This window comes from Macaca nemestrina, chromosome 3, assembly GCF_043159975.1.
Source record: "Macaca nemestrina isolate mMacNem1 chromosome 3, mMacNem.hap1, whole genome shotgun sequence".
Lineage (NCBI taxonomy): Eukaryota > Metazoa > Chordata > Mammalia > Primates > Cercopithecidae > Macaca > Macaca nemestrina.
This window is the reverse complement of record NC_092127.1, coordinates 94,674,735-94,692,986: the sequence shown is the minus strand read 5'-3', so window position 1 is coordinate 94,692,986 and position 18,252 is coordinate 94,674,735.

Here is an 18,252-nt window from a genome sequence, read left to right as displayed (position 1 = left end):
AGAACATGCGGTATTTGGTTTTCTGTTCCTGCATTAGTTTGTTAAAGATAATGTCCTCCAGCTCCATCCATGTTCCTACAAAGGACATGATCTTGTTCTTTTTTATGGCTGCATAGTATTCCATGGTGTATATGTACCACATTTTCATTATCAAATCTGCCATTGATGGGCATTTAGATTGATTCCATGTCTTTTCTATTGTGAATAGTGTTGCAATGAACATACGTGTGCATGCGTCTTTATGGTGGAACAGTTAATATCCTTTGGGTACATACCCAGTAATGAGATTGCTGGGTTGAATGGTAGTTCTGTTTTTAGCTCTTTTAGGAATTGCCACACTGCTTCCTACGATGGTGGAACTAATCTACACTTTCACCAATAGTGTATAAGCGTCTCCTTTTCTCTGCAACTTTGCCAGCATCTGTTATTTTGTTTTGACTTTTTAGTAATAGCCAGTTATAGTGAGCAGGCATCTCACTGTGGTTTTGATTTGCAATTCCCTAATGATCAGTGATACTGAGCTTTTTTTCATATGCTTGTTGGCTGCATGTATGTTTTCTTTTGAAAAGTACCTGTTCATGTCCTTTGCCCTCTTCAAAAATATTTATCTTATCTAAAATTAGAAAACGCAGGTGATGGCCAGCCACGGTGGCTCACACCTGTAATCCCAGCACTTTGGGAGGTCAAGGTGAGCAGATTAACTTAGGCTTAGGAGTTTGAGACCACTCTGGGCAACACAGTGAAACCCCATCTCTACAAATAAAAATAAAAATAACTAGCCAGGTGTGGTGGTATGTGCCTGTGATCCCAGCTACTCAGGAGGCTGAGGTGGCAGAATCGCTTGAGCTTGGGAGGCGGAGATTACAGTGAGCTGAAATCATGCCACTGCACTCCAGCCTAGGCAATAGAGTGAGACCCTGTCTCAAAAAAAAGAAAAAAGGAAAGAAAGGAAGAAAGAAAGAAGGAAAGAAAGGAAGGAAGGAAGAAAGAAAGAAAGAAGGAAAGAAAGGAAGAAAGAAAGAAGGAAAGAAAGGAAGAAAGAAAGGAAGAAAGAAAGAAAGAAAGAAAGAAAGAAAGAAAGAAAGAAAAAGAGAAAGAAGGAAAGAAGAAAAGAAAGAAAGGAAGAAAGAAAGAAAGAAAAGAAAAGAAAATTCAGGTGATATTATGTGTAAAGATTGTTAATCTAATCCTCTTGGTACCAAGAAAACAATATTAAAATTATTATTTATCAAATATCAATTTGATAAATAATTTATCAGATGTCAATTGTGAGCCTAGCACTGTCTAAAATCCTGAAATTTTAGAAAAGATGTCATGGTTCTTATCCTCAAATTTCACACAGTATAGAAGCTGAAGCAGATCTAATACCCCAACAAAAACCGGTTAATAAATAACCCTTACATTAGTTATATTTTGCTGCAAAATAAGCCACTCTTAAACTTAGGACTTCAGACAACATTTATTTTTCTAGCTAGCAATTCTGTGAGTTAGCAATGCCAGCTGGCAATATCAGTTGGCCAGTTCTGCTGGTCTTTCCTGGGCTCAGACATTCAGCTGCATCTGCTGGTTCGGTTGGCTGTGGGTTAGTGGTTCTAGGACAGCCCCACTCAAGTCTGGCAATTGATGCTGGCTCTTGGTTAGTATTGGCCCTGAACTGGGAGACAGAGATGGCTGGGCTACATGTTTTCATCAGCTTTTTCATTTAAGTGTCTTAGGGTTCTCACAAGAAGCAAGAGAAGGCAAGCCCCAGTGTATAACACTTTTCAGGTTTTTTGGTATCACATTTGATTGTTGTCTCTTTGGTCAAATTATGTCAAATGGTCAAGTCCAGAGTCATTATAGGAGGATCTATCCAAGTTCATGGATACTAGGAGGCTTGGATAAATTGTGGCCATTACTGCAACAAAATACTCTAAAAGTAAAACATTTGACTAGAATGAGATTGATGTGCAATGTCATGGAATAGGTATTATTTTGTAGTTATATCTTACTAAAAAATCAAGTATTAAAAATTATGGTATGGTCAAAATAGGCTATAGAAATTATGAGACAAAATTATTATGACGATAATAGTTTAAGAAGGCCTGAGGAAAACAATGACATGTGATGGCTCTCCAAGAATAGTCAGGAATTTGATGCATGAAGAGGAATCTCTGGACAGAGGTTTAGAAGTGAGTAGTTAAGGGATACAACCCCGGGAAAAGGCAGAGACTGACAAAGAACATGACAGGTGTGGGATAGTGAAGGAACAAACTTAGAGTAGATAGCCCACCAGGAATTCTAGAAAATAAGACTAAGTAAAATCAGCATCCATTATGAATAAGGACATTTAAAGGTCAGACATAAATTCAAATTATACTTTCATGATATCAAGAATATTTTAGGAAGATCATTTAGTATCAGAATTAAAGCTGGATGAGGGCAGAGATGAGCAGTAAAAACCAGATATACATTTAATACAGTAATCCAAATTAAAGTACGAACATTGAAAATAGGGGGACTGGGACAAATATATGAAACATATTACATGAGAGGAATGGAAAGAAACAAATTCAAGACAAATTACACATAGAAAATGATGAAACTTTAGGCCGGGCGCGGTGGCTCACGCCTGTAATCCCAGCACTTCGGGAGGCCGAGGCGGGCGGATCACGAGGTCAGGAGATCAAGACGATTCTGGCCAACACAGTGAAACCCCGTCTCTACTAAAAACACAAAAAAATTAGCCGGGCGCGGTGGTGGGCACCCGTAGTCCCAGCTACTCGGGAGCTTGAGGCAGGAGAATGGCGTGAACCCGGGAGGCGGAGCTTGCAGTGAGCAGAGATAGCGCCACTGCACTCCAGCCTGGGCGACAGAGCAAGACTCCGTCTCAAAAAAAAAAAAAAAAAAAAACAAAAAAAACCTGAAACTTTAAAACGATAGATTTAGACTCAATACCTGTTTCCTCCCACATCCCGTTTCCCTTTCCAGCACAGTCTTTCATATATTTGAAAAGAGCTAAAGCATCACTACATCTTTAGTATTTTAGAAGTAATTTCCCCAGTTTAAGTATTCTCCATATGGCTTCCCACATTTCCTGCTACTGAATACTATGTAGTTTGTCGATATCATTAAACTCTGATGCCCAGAATAGAGAACAGTATTTCACATGTGTCTGACCAGGGTAGAGTACAGCACTGATCTAAATACCATACTTATATTAATGCGGGCAATGTCTACATTGAATTTTTTCCCTGTAATATCACACAATCAGTTCATATTTATCCTATAAAATCAACTAACTTCCTCAGAAACTTTATGAGGTCTTTCAAAGTCAGACCATATTCTAAGTCAGTTTACCTTTAAATATTTTTCCCAGTCCAGGCTCTAAAAATATTTAAAATTAAGTGTGTGTGTGTGTATGTGTATATATATATAAATTTTAAAAAGACTCACTCTAGACGTGGGCCAAATGTTTTAAATGTTTAGGGATATTTTGAAATCTGTTAGAGTGACTTGTTTTAGGATTCTCTTGCCGCCATTATGCAGGCCTGTCATATGTGGATACGCAAAGGAATGTGGTATTTAGCACAATGATGCTCTTTCACTTACACAATGAGAATTTACTGATCTTGGTTATAGAAACAATTCTAAAACCTCTATTCCTGTTCCTAGCATACACTTCACCCTTACAGATCAAGGACTTTGAAGTCATAAGATATAAATCGACTGGAAATCCAGACATTTTTCTGGACACTCATGTACATGACAGCAGGCTCGTTAATAATTAGGTCATTACACTGACAATTAGTCATGTAATGTCATTTTAATAACATGGAAAATAAATTAAACCTATCAGTGACAGCTTAACCACCTTTCATCTTCTTACAAGCAAGGTAATAAGTAAATATGACAGTTTAAGAACAGGTGTAAATAAGGGACACGGCTCAGACAGGAATCTTCTCCTCCCCCTTTGCCAACCTCCCTCATCACACACACCTATGCTAGTTTTATTTAACACCGTAACTCCTCTCACATTATGATTTTCTTTTTAAAAAATTGCAGCTGAAAGAACTGAAAATCATCCCAATAACCAGTGAGTCAAGCATGTAAGATCAAATGATTATTTTTCTACTAAATAAGATATAATTACTGGCCAGGCACAGCAGCTCATGCCTGTAATTCCAGCACTTTGGGAGGCCAAGGTGGCAGGATTGCTTGAGGCCTACAGTTCAAGACCAGCCTGGGCAACATAGCGAGACCCCATCTCAACAAAAGTTTTAAAAATTAGCCAGATGTGGTGGCACGTGTCTGTAGCCCTGCCTACTCAGGAGGCTGAGGTGGGAGGATCACTTGTTACCCCGGGAGGTTGAGGCTGCAGAGAGCCAAGATCATGCCACTGCACTCCAGCCTGGGTGACAGAATGAGACTCTGTCTCAATATATATATATAATTACTCTTTGACCTTGATGGGAAAATATGTACCATAAATTTTATCTTTGAACTTATCGTCACCTATATTGCAGGCTTCTTTGGGAGTAATAACTAGAACTATCTTACTACTTTTTATATTTTGTTAAATGTAAAAATTTTTTATAGCAACGAACACAACCCACCAATATACAAAAATACAATGAGAGTATGTGCCTTTTAACAAAGGAGATGAAAGCCTTTTGTGATATGAAGATGGGATTGGCAATAGATGGTAAACTTTATAAAAAAAAAAAAAATAAGTAAAAGAGGCAACTTCTCAGGGATATGCTGAAGTACCTGAGGTGAAAAGTGGAAAGGACACCACTAGAGGGTGGTAGCCTCCTCACTTGCCATTACTAGTTTCTCTTATGCGAAACTTCCTATACCTAAAGTTGTTCAGTATTTTGTCCAGCTAATACTTGATTATTTTCATCCTCCCACAACAAATATCTGTTATGTTGTTTCACTAACCTTGAAATCCCAGTGATTCAGAGGTATAATATAATGCCTAGGAGTGTGAGCTTGAATAGAACATTTAGAATCTATTGTATTTTTATTGCTGTTTTAGCCAAATAACTTTGAAACGAGCTGACACCTGAGATTTGGGAGAGATGTCATTTCTCACACCAAGTACTATGCACACAAGTAAAATTAATCTGTGGCCTGGCAAACGCTAGTTAAGATTGCTTCTTCTCAAGTCACACTTTGCCCTTTATCTTAGCACACAGGCAGCTGCGACAAGAGAGCCCCTTTGCCCAAAATAGCTTTCCGGCAGCCTGTCACTTTACCCGAATCCATTAAGACAGTGGTTCCCAACCTTTCAAAATGAGGACCCTTTACAAACAAAGTTTCACAGACATCTATGTGATAATTCTTGAGCTCTTAAAATTGGAGGTTAATATATCTATAACATCAAAAAGACTAAAAAAGATACTGTAATTTCAGTACCACCTTTTAATGAATTAGTATTGTATTAACCACAACAGCATACATTTAAAAGATAGATAGAAGTACAAATATACAAAATATAGTATTTAGCCAGTTAACAGTTGAGGCTCATTGCCTAAGCAGGTTCATGAACCCCTGATGTAAACTCATGGGCTACCTTTTACGTACCCCACAAGGCCGGGGGTGTGCAAAGAGGGAATGGTTGAATTTGTGTATTATCCCACCAGACCTCCAGTTTTAAGAGGGAACCATCCTATTTTCTCATTTGACTTTTTAAAAATAATCTCACTAACTCTCAGAAATGGAAAATGTGTATCTTTCTGCATACAATTAAGAAAGACCACAGTTTCTGGCATTCGTCAGTTAACAAACCTATGTTTGTGTGTAGCTGCTTACATAGGATCTTTTTGTGAAGATTTACCAGGGTTCACGTTTTTAAAATATCCATGAAAGTTTGATCTCTCAAAGACGTCAATTCCACATACAGTGTGTCAGTATGACCTGAGAAAATTTCTCTGGTGTCCTAATGAGTACGTAACATGCATTCTTTAGCTTGAATTTCCTGCAAGTTTTGACATCATAGATTAAATATCTCCTGGCATACTGAAAGAGTATCTGGAGTCATGTAGCTCTGAAAAGAGCCAAGATTCCACAGCTCATGTTAGCTGACAGTGAAACTCTACCACTTAATTCTGGGAAAAGTCAAATTCTATCTTGTACCAAAGTCACTTACTGTACATACACTCTGCTCCTGCTTCTCATTGGAAGTGATCAACTGAAGGACAAAATTTTAATTAAATAAAATAAAATGATTATGTGTTTTATTTAATTAAACATTCATGCTAGTTTAACTGTTATCAAGGTAAGCTTAAATATAATAGGATCCTATACAGTACTAAACTGAAGAAAATAAACTTACTCAAAAGACATCATTCAATTCCTATGTCAGTTGAGAAGCCATCATATAAGATAGGGAAAATTCATTATACTTTTCTATGTGTTGCTACTTTTCCATAAAATAGAAGTGATTGTTCTTATCCTTGTTAAATATATATATTCTTGTCAAATACAGAAGAGGGGTCTATGAGTCAAAGGCTGACAGAGAGATATAGAAGCTTGTCCGGAACCTACATCAATGCTTCCCATCTTTTTAGGTACAAGGTCCTCTTTTGAACATGCTAACTCCACAGTCTTTCACACTGGCAAGTCTGGTTTACATATGTATCTATGGGCCCTCCGCAGTAAGTAGAACTCTCTGGAATTTGGAGGCCAGAGTTGGGAAGTGCTGATCTGGACTAACCTTCATTATCTGAGGTCAGGAGAAATTAAGTGATTTGCACAAAATTACACAATTAACTAGGGTAAGCTACAGTTAAACTACAAGTCTCTTCAAGCTCTGTCTCATACAATTTCCACCACTCTCTAAATTATAGATGAAAGCACACAGAGTCACAGAAAGAAGATTCCTATGCTAATCCAGAGCACTGTATTTTCAGGCAAATTTTTCAGCTAAGTGCTGAGAGTGCTACTACACTTTAGATCTGGAAATGCAGAAGGGTGCTCAGGAAACTTATAAATAGAAGGGTTACAGAGAGTTTGATGTCAGCCTCAGGACATAAATAATGTTTAGCAGGTGTAAAATCAAGGCTTGATTCTGTCTGACATTTTCATCAGTGACCTAGATAAGACATTGGCAATCTATGGAGCTAAAGTCTCTCAAAAGAATTTTACATTTTAGGAATCCTTCCGCTGTCTCCTGCCCACAACCTGCCACTCCTTCTCTTCTCCCATAATCGAGCCCCATGCCATTCCCACAGCTCAACTGATCTCAATGAGTAGTTAAATTATTTAATTAATTACTACTAAGTTGTCAGTGACTAATATAACAGTCTTTCCAAACATCTTAGAGGCCTTTAATTTTTAAAAATTAGTCTATTTATCCAAAATAATAATACTCTTTAGTGGGTGACACATGTATCTCTGCGCTGACTGGACTATTTCTTCCTGCCAAGCATGACCATAACTCCTCTAAATTCATTTTTTTCAATTCTTGAAAATGTTGAAAGGATGGCATTTTTTTCTACCTGAAACTGAACTAAACCTCTGAACTTTTCTCAATATGATGCTTCAGACAGCTACTAGCAATTAATCAGTGAAGATCATTTGGCACTTGCCATGAAACTTAATTTGCCATTTCTGATGTATATGGTATAAATACATTCCTGTTTAGAGGTACAGAATAATATTTTATAACCTTTCAAAAACACCCCCCATAGCTCATTTTATTTGAAAAAGATAAGGCTACACTTCTTTTTGTTGTTGTTGCTCTCCACTTCTTGCACAGAAACCGTGCTAAAGCTTGCAGAAAAAGAAGATGTCTACAACTTCAATTTTATCAAAGTGACGGCAAACCCTTCCCTGAGGATCACTTAGATATAACAGTTATTTCGGCCGGGCGCGGTGGCTCACGCCTGTAATCCCAGCACTTTGGGAGGCCGAGGCGGGCGGATCACAAGGTCAGGAGATCGAGACCACGGTGAAACCCCGTCTCTACTAAAAATTACAAAAAATTAGCCGGGCGCGGTTGTGGGCGCCTGTAGTCCCAGCTACTCGGGAGGCTGAGGCAGGAGAATGGCGTGAACCCGGGAGGCGGAGCTTGCAGTGAGCCGAGATCGCGCCACTGCACTCCAGCCTGGGCGACAGAGCGAGACTCCGTCTCAAAAAAAAAAAAAAAAAAAAAAAAAGAAACAGTTATTTCTGGAGGTAACAAAAATGCCTGCAGTGGCATGGAATTTTGTAAAGTGGAATTCTAGCCGTAGGTAGTGTATTCTTAATGAATATACCACTACATTTTTAAAAATAAAAATGACACCAATTGGACAAAAACCCACAAGGCCTTACAAATGAGGCTACTTAGAAACAGCCATGAGTATCTGACAGGTCAGGAAAGCAGACCGTCTCACACAGACTTAGCTGTTAAAAATACTCCAGTGATGTGTTTTTATAGGCAGGCAAGGGAAAATGTCCATAAATAACTCCGGAAAGTTTAGCCAAGAATTTAAGTTGCCAGTAAAAATATTAAATTGACCATCAATAGAAATATGTCAAATTTAGTGAATACTTAAAAAGGCAAAAATAAGAAGAAACGGAATTATAACAATATTTAAATTTGTAGAATTATTTTCTCTTTGCTATATTCTGTATTTTTCTAATATTTCAATGTTTCTTTCCCTATTTTCATATCCTATGATTTTCTTCATCCCAATTTATATTTTCATTCATCATTGATTTAAATGCTTTAGTTCTTTTTTGTTCCTGAAGGTGGATTTTTTTAACCTTATTCCGGAAACTTTCCCAACTGAATTTCAAATCATCGTTGCTTAACAGTCAATTTATTTTCAAGGGATGGGGGGTTACTTTTTAACGAGTGTGAGGGGTTGGGAGGGAAAACTGCACCTTTCCAACACTGTAAATTCAAATCAGTAAGATGTCCTTCATCCCGATACACGCTTTCTTGGGTGTTTACTGTCGGCACTCAACCATGAACTATGACTTGGCAGCTGTAGTCTCTAATCCTAACTCAGGTTTGTGAAGTTTCACAATTTTTCCCCTAGAGAACAGCCAATGCTGAGCTGGCGCAATACCACGGAGCACAGACCTTTGAGGAGCACACTACTGGCATCCATATAAGGAATACAGGACTTAGTCATGGCAGCCCAGGGCAGCGGGAGGAGTGCACCCAGCTCTTCGTAATTCCGTGCAACCACGCAAGTGAGTTCGAGGCTGTCCAGCCCTCTCTGATTACCTTCTCCCGCATTAGTTTGAGAAGGAGGCCTTGGACAGCACATACACTAAAATTTGAACAATGCAGAGAAGATCAACATGAAGTGTAAATTAAAAAAATAAAAATAAATAAATAAATAAATAAAAGGAAAAGAAACAGATGTTGGTCGGCAATATTTCAGAATGATAGTCTGATTCATGGTAACTTCTAACTTATTAATAAAGAATAAATATTTTCTTGAAAAAGCAATTCAGTGGACAGTTACTTAACTAGTTATACATTTTAAAGTTGAAAAGCTTCTTAAATCAAAGTCTTAATATGTTTCATCTCTCTCCTCTGATGAATTTAGAAGAGTTACTGTAACTCTTAAGCTATGCCTGAGTCCGAATTCAGAAGCAGGATCAGGGCTTAGCTTGAATCATTTGTCTAGGCTTTTTGATTTGGGGAAGCCATTTCATTTTTATTTCCTTTAGACACAGAAAATGTTTTCCCTTGTGTTAAAGTGGACATTTTTGTCCTCACTAATATTTTTCTTTTCTTTTTACTTTTATTTATTTATTTATTTATTTTGAGACGAAGTCACCCAGGCTGGTGTGCAATGATGTGATCTTGGCTCACTGCAATCTCCACCTCCAGTGTTCAAGTGATTCTCCTGCCTCAGCCTCCCGAGTAGCTGGAATTACAGGTGTATAATCTGCTAATATTTATATTTTTAGTAAAGACAGGGTTTCACCATGTTGGCCAGGCTGGTCTCAAACTCCTGACCTCAAGTGATCTGCCCACCTCAGCCTCCCAAAATGTTGGAATTATAGGCGTGAGCCACCATGCCCACCCTAATATCATTTTTAATATTGTAAACTTGTCAGTTCTCTCTTATATTCCAATTTTCTTCACGCTTCTACTCTCATTGTTTCTTGCCAGTTACCATAGTAGGGGTAATCTTATCTAGCAATTGTAGACAATGCATTAAATTTTAATGTTAAAAACATTCTTCTTAAAATTCTCAACAAATGACCTGTGTTATTACTTCTGATACTCCGCCACTGAAAGCTACAAAAGAGGGTAAGTGTCTACAAAAGCCCGCTTTTTCTGTTTTCCTCAGTTATTGCAATTCCAAATTTTTACTGGGAATTTTAATGTAAACAAGTTTGCAATGATTTTCATACCATCCTTGAAACCTCTGAGTCTCGTAAATATCTCTAGGGTTATGTAGAGGTAGGTAGAATGATCGCACATGGATTGAATTTGTCTTCCCCATTTCTTCTATAGCCTAAGTTAACGTGACTGAGGTTCAAGGATATGGAAAATTAACCTTACAGTTTGGAAACACAGATCGAGTGACATAGACTCAGTTTAAGAAGGTCGTTTCATGACTCACTGATAATTATTTCAGGACAGATTTGATAACTGAGAGTGAGCCATGTTAGTTTTCACAACAAAGTAAGAAAAAGTTACTGCTTTGCTTTTGGAAGAGCATATTCATCTTACGTAGGTAATGGGAAGGAAAATGGTGAGGCTCTTCGGGATTGCTTATTTTTTTATGTTTGCCTTTGGCAAGTATATCATAGGTTAATAAAGCCTTTTGGAATTTTGATTTTTGAAACACTAACACACATAAACTTAAAAGCACTACCAGTTGATTAGGAGGTGGTACTTTTGGGTGTGAATGCTGTCTGTTTCACATGCAAACTGCGTCCGGCAAACAATACTGGGAACAGAGCCAAGAAATGTCATTTCTGTCACTTCGTACTTCCATAATAAGTCTTCATCCCCAAATGCTTTCCCCTGTTCTGTCTGCTGACTAATCCACCCACTCAAAATCTTTCCTGTTTACACTGTAAAAGAATGATATTTTTAAAACCTTTACCTCTTTAGCAAAACCACCCAACATACAGACTTTCTCACAGACACACGTAATAAATGTCATTTTGAAAATCTTTTAAAATAGATATCCCTTTATGAACTTCACAGATCATGCAAAGGAATAAGTCAAAGCTAAACCCAGCAACTTCACTCTCCTTTCCAAATACATTACCATCAGAAAACACTAGAATCTGAGTGCAAGACTGAAACTCTGAAAGATTCTACCTTATTTAGCATGCACGTTAATCCTCTAATATGTAGAATCAATATCAACTCTTCAGAAGGATCTGTCCTGATTTGGCACAACATTTGATTTTTCTTAGCTTGTGAAATTGATCCTCTCCCTAACCTAGATTGTTAAACCTGACAGAAGACATTATTAGACATGAGCAACAGTTTATTTCTGAAATCTGAACAAAAAATAGACATTTACTCACACAGTAGGTGACAATCCATGGCCATTTCCCTCATGTAAACAAACTGCTCTCAACTAAGTCCAGAAACCTCTTTTAATGATAGTTCTTGCAAAAGGCCAACTAAAGTTTATTTTACTTTCTTGCCTTTGTTGGAATTTTAGAAAACATGTTATCTTTTTAAAAAAGATTTTATGTAGCTCTCCATAAATCAGAACTGTTTGGCCATCTCTTCAGAGGCACAGCACTGAAGCAATTATAGTGTTTTCACTTTTCTCTACCGAGGGAACATTCTCATCCTGTGGTTTAAGAGAACATTTAGAAAGATAATCAAACAAATCTGCTTGTCTTCTTTTCTGCCTCCAACATAGACCCAATTTTGCAACATATCCCCATCATTGGGTCAAACTGACCATGGCAAACACAAATTTTGTTGAATCAGTTTTAGTCTCCACCAAATCTACCACCCTCTGCCATCATTCATTCTCGACAGTTATGCCACTGTCCTGCCATTACACATTGTAAAATCTTACAACAGTCCTATTTCTTACAAAAGTCCTATTTTGCCTCCCCACTTACCTTTGTGGTTACCAGACCTTGCTGGTTCTCTTTATAGGTATCTTTCTGACACACCAATTTCCATTTGGAGCCATTCCTATTATAAGCCTTTGTAATTCACCACTTGACTAATATTTTGCCCTCTCACCTTTAATCATCCTAAACGCTATTTGTCTTATAGTAAGATACCAGAAAATAATTGTAACTGTAAGCCACAGGTAACAATACATATAAGATATCATTACTGTACAAACTTATCAAGTAATTAACATCAACTAAGCTTTGTTCTTACTCTAACACTCAGCACACCTGAGGCCAGGGCTTGGGAGGTGAGGCCTGGGTGCTCTGCTCCCAGCTCAGGCTTCTAGCATTGTTGGGGTGGGGGGTCACATGAGGAAGGTCATTTCTGAAGACATACCAGAGTTGGTTCATTCAATAACAGAGATCAGTGACTGTACCAAGCCAGGAGGGAATCTAGCTGTAAGTCTGTTCAAAGAAATGAGGGGACAAATGCAAGTACAGCAAGGCGCCAAAGCTTGAACTCACACTTCAGCAAAATCAAAGGCAGTAGGATAAAGCAGGAGGGGAGCCCAAATCAGGAAAAGATGAGATGAAGTGTGAAGAACAGGCCAGCCTACCCCAAGTAGTACCCCTACACTTTGCAGATCCTCTAGACCTTCGTTTCCCCACGACTCACTCAACCTGGATACTTGGTTCAAAAAATTTTGTTTTTCCCTCACTTCTTTTCTTTCTCTCCCTCTTCTTGCACATTTGCTTGACTTGATATAAGCAAAACCCAAAATCCAGTTTTCCAAATACATAGTTTTTCTTACATGGAAAGGAGAAAGGAAGGCTGGGACTAATAATTTCTTTTCCTTTGAATAGATACCCAGCAGTGAGATTGCTGTGTCAAATGGTAGCTCTATTTTTAGTCCTTTGAGAAACTCCAAACTGTTTTCCATAGAGATTTAACTAACTTACATTCCCACCAACAATGTATAAACATTACCTGTTCTCCCCGTCTACACCAACATCTATTATTTTTTAACTTTTTAATAACGGCCATGCTGACTAACGTGAAATAGTATCTCATTAGCGGGTTTAATTTATATTTCTCTGATAATTAGTGATGTTCAGCATTTTTTCATGCGGTTGGTGGTCACTTGTAGTCTTCTTTTGAGAAATGTCTGTCACTGTCCTTTGCCCAGTTTTTAATGGGGTTGTTTGTTTTTTTCTTGTTGAGTGATTTGGGTTCCGTGTAGATTTTTGGATATTAGTCCATTGTTAGAAGCACAATTTGCAAATATTTTCTCCCATTCTGTAAGTTGTCCATTTACTCTGTTGATTATTTCTTTTGCTGTGTAAAGCTTTTTTTTTTTTTTTTTTTTTTTTTTTTTGAGATGGAGTCTTGGTCTGTTGCCCAGGCTGGAGTGCAGTGGTGCAATCTCGGCTCACTGCAAGCTCCACTTCCCAGGTTCACACCATTCTCCTGCTTCAGCCTCCCGAGTAGCTGGGACTACAGGTGCCCACCACCACACCCGCCTAATTTTTTGTATTTTTAGTAGAGACGGGGTTTCACCGTGTTAGCCAGGATAGTCTGTATCTCCTGAACTCGTGATCTGCCCACCTTGGCCTCCCAAATGTGCAAAAGCTTTTTAGTTTAAGTCCAATTAGTCAATTCTTTTTTTTTGTTGTTTCTTTTGCTTTTGGGATCTTCATCATAAATTATTTCCCTAGGTCAATGTCCACAAGAGTTTTTTCCAGGTTTTCTTCTAGGATTTTTATAGTTTTGGGTCTTACATTTAACTTTTTAATCCATCTTGCATTAATTTTTGCATATGGTGAGAGATAAGGGTCCAATTTCATTCTTCTGCATATGGCTAGCCAATTTTCCCAACATCATTTATTGAATAGGCTATCATTTCCCCATTGTTTATTTTTGTTGACTTTGTAAAGATCAGTTGGTTGTAGGTAAGCGGCTTTATTTCTGTGGTCTCTATTTTGTTTCATTGATCTATAGGTCTATTTTTGTACCAGTACCATGCTGTTGTAGTAATTATAGCCTTGTAGTATAATTTGAAGAGGGACAATGTGATGCTTCCAGCTTCATTATTTTTGCTTAGGATTGCTTTGGCTATTCAAGCCCTTTTTTGGTTCTTCATGAGCTTTCGGATTTGTTTTCTTCTGTGAAAAATGACATTGGTATTTTGTTAAGGATTGCATTGACTCTGCACATTGCTTTGAGCAGTATGGTCATTTTAACAATATCAGTTCTTTCAAGCCATGAGCATCGGATGTTTTTCCATTTGTTTGTGTCATCTATGGTTTCTTTTATCAGCATTTTGTAGTTCTCCTTGTAGAGATCTTTCACCTCTTTGGTTAAATGTATTCTTAGGTATTTTATTGAGTGTCTGTATGTCCATTGTAAGTGAGATTGAGTTACTTATTTTGTTCTCAGGTCGAAAGTTATTCATTTATAGAAATGCTTCCGATTTTTGGATATTAATTTTGTATTCTGAAACTTGATTGATGTCATATATCAAATCTTTGGAGAAGGCTTTAGGGTTTTCTAGGTATACGGTCATGTCATCAGCAAACATATAATTTGACTTCCTCTTTTTCAATTTGGATATTATTTATTTCTTTCTCTTGCCTGATTGCTCTGGCTAGGATTTTCAGTACTGTGTTGAATAGGTGTGGTGAGAGTGAACATTCTTGTCTTATTCTGGTTCTTAAGAGGGAGTGCTTTCAACTTTTCCCCATCCAGTAGGATATTGGCTGTGGGTTTGTCATATATGGTTCTTATTATTTTGAAGCAATGATTTTTAAAGGCAGGAGAATATGTTGAAGCAACAATTTTTGAAAAGAATTTTATTTCAATGAATTTTGTGAACTATAATGCATTATTGGGGAATTCATACTATGTTCTAGGTATTCTTCTAGGTGCTTTATATGTAATGTCTTATTTATGCTTCACAACATTAATAACAGTATGAGGTAGGACCCATTGTTATCCATAATTTACTAATCAAGAATCAGAAACACATAGCAAAAACTTGTCCAAGATCACCATGAATAAGTTAAGGAGACAGGATTCAAACACAGGCAGTTTGACAACTTAGACCATGTTGTAACTATCCCTCCCCCTGTGCTACTGCTACTGCTTCAATGCAATGGACATGTGAGTGGAGAAAGTGTGATCAGTTACTCCAGTCATCATACTTGTTATGGCTGATTTTATGTGTCAACTTGACTGGTCAGATATTTGATCAGACATTACTCTGGGTGTGTCTGTCAGGATGTTTTGAGGTGAGATTAGTTTAAATCAGTAGATTGTGTAAAGCAAATTACCCTCCCTAATGTGAGTGGGCCTCATCCAATCAGTTGAATATAACAAAAGACCAACCCTCTCCTTAGTAGGAAAATTTCCTGCCTACCTATCTTCAAATTGAAACATCAGTTCTTTCTGTTTCTCCAGCCTCTCAGTCTTCAGATTGGATGACACCATCAGCTTTTTTGGTCCTCAGGCTTTTGGACTCAAACTAGAACTGCAACATCAACTCTCCTGGGTATCCAACTTGCCATCTCACCCTGCAGATCTTGGGACTTGTCAGCTTCCATAATCTTGTGAAGCAATTCCTTATAATAAGTCTCTTTCTATATACATATACATTCTATTGGTTCTATTTCTTTGGAGAACCCTGACTAATACAATACTTCATCTATGTATGCCATGGGGAATAGAGGTTATTTTTTCAGATTCTTGAACTTTCTCTTGAAGAAAATTGGGAGACTATGACATTATTATCCCCTTAAAGTCATTATTTTTAGTACCTTATACTATAACTCACTGTTCTAAGTTACAGGTCTTAGATGTTCACATGAAAAATGACCTTGGTTTTCTGTTCTTCACTCATAGGTGGGAACTGAACAGTGAGATCACTTGGACTCGGGAAGGGGAACATCACACACCGGGGCCTATCATGGGGAGGGGGGAGGGGGGAGGGATTGCATTGGGAGTTATACCTGATGTAAATGACGAGTTGATGGGTGCTGACGAGTTGATGGGTGCAGCACAGCAACATGGCACAAGTATACATATGTAACAAACCTGCACGTTATGCACATGTACCCTAGAGCTTAAAGTATAATAATAATAAAAATAAGAAAAAAAAAGTAAAAAAAAAAAAAAAAGAAAAATGACCTTGAACTTCAATTTTCAAGTGATCAACTTAAATACTTAGGAGCTCAGCAACTGACATTCATATGTCAATTTAGTCATTTAATTAACACTCTAGAAGTGTAGTTCTAGTACTGATCTGTTGTGATCTGCTTAAGTCTACGAAAATGTGGAAATAATTTAGGATTTTTAGCTCTTAATTGTAGTCCATTTTAAAGGAAAAACTTATTTTTTCACTATTTATAATGTTCTGCCTCTAAAATATTTAATCTATTTATCTATACCTTGATTTTGCTCTTAGTCTCAAATGGAAATACTGCGTTCAGGTTTTTCTTCTTAAACAAGTCTCAAGTATTTCTCACACACTTTGCAGTTTTTATTTGTGCATTTGATTGCCATATGAGCTTTTGATTTTTCAAATTAAAATTTTTACACTTGGGAGATGTGCATTCATGTAGTTAATTGATCAAGTATATTTGAAACAGCATTCTAATTTCAATAACCTGTGATTTAATTCCTTTTATCAAGATATTAGTTCCCTGCTATCGATGAGCAACTTTTGACATGAAACTTGTTCTTTCATTGTTAACATTCTGAAGTCTAATTTAGGTAAAAGGCTAATTATTTCCTTTGCTTTATGGTCTCTTAAAGATTGCTATTTGGAAAGGAAGACTAGATAAATCTGAATCAAAAAATTATGCTGTGCACTGTGACTCATGTCTGCTAATCCCAGCACTTTGGAAGCCTAAGGCTGGAGGATCACTTGAGGCCGGGAGTTTGAGGTTACAGTGAGCTCTGATCCAGTCACTGCACTCCAGCTTGGGCAACAGAGCGAGACACTGTCTCAAAAAATAAAAATATAAAATAGAACTCCTTGGGAATACAAACTAATATGTTTATGTTTTCCTAAAGCTATTATTCCTCTAACACAATAATATTTATAAACTGGAACCTCATTAGCTCTAATTACTCTCATCTTTGTCTTTTTAAAACATTAAATCAACTTAAAGCCTTTTCTTAGATTTTGAAACATTTAGATCCCCTCCCCCAATAACAGGAGTTCAAAGCAAAAGCATTGCTTGGCAGTATAAAGTAGAAGTTAAAACAATTAGAGTTAGTCAATAGAATTGTTTACTCACTGTAATATCTGAAAAAGTAGAAAGAAAAAGTTTTCTGTTTCCATGACACTAAACAGTAACATTCTGTGTGGTTGGTTGGCCCACGATGGATTTGTGGTTTTTAAACCTTATATTCACCTCTCTGAACTTCTTTATAAAATTATAAATACATACAACTGATTAATAGTTAAACATAGCTAGTCTAATAAAAAAGTAACTATGAAAATTTAAATGTCTTCTATTTAACTGCTAATTTATTTGAATAATTCCCACAATTATTTGGGGGAAGGGAATATCTACATAAATTAGAGTAGACTCTTATTCAGCCTTGCTAATTATTGTACACCACAAAGTCATCCAAATTACATAAATTTCTAGAATCACTAGTTGATTACTCTAGTATTTCAGTCTCTTCACATGAGAGTTATAATGATATTGTGTTCAATATCAAGGATATAATCTTAGCATGCTCTTACTTTTCTTCAGTCATAGATTTTTCAAGATGCGGTCCCCTTATAATTCATTCCTATTCTTTCTCTCTTTCTCCTCCCACTCCCAACTTTCCTGCCTGCCCCCAACCACTACCCCAAAAGCCACATCCTAAACTTATGCTTTGCTTCAGACCATATATTTTTCCAAATGAGTATTTTCTTTCAGGTGCAATTTGTTTATTTTATAACTTCTGTAACTAAGTTGTTTTTCATTTGCAAAACCCAAGTATTAGCCAGATAAAAACTTTATAGCAACATGTAAAATCATAGAGGTGCATATATGTGTGCTAAGAATACAGCTGCAGTTTTCTTTCAAGTTGTTCTGTGCAGAGTAGAGTCTACAAGAGAAAGAAGTTGAAATATTAATCCAGTGTCTATTCATTACTCTAGAACTGGATCCCTCCTCAAGTCACAAAGGAATAGTTCTGGTACTGAAAATGAAACT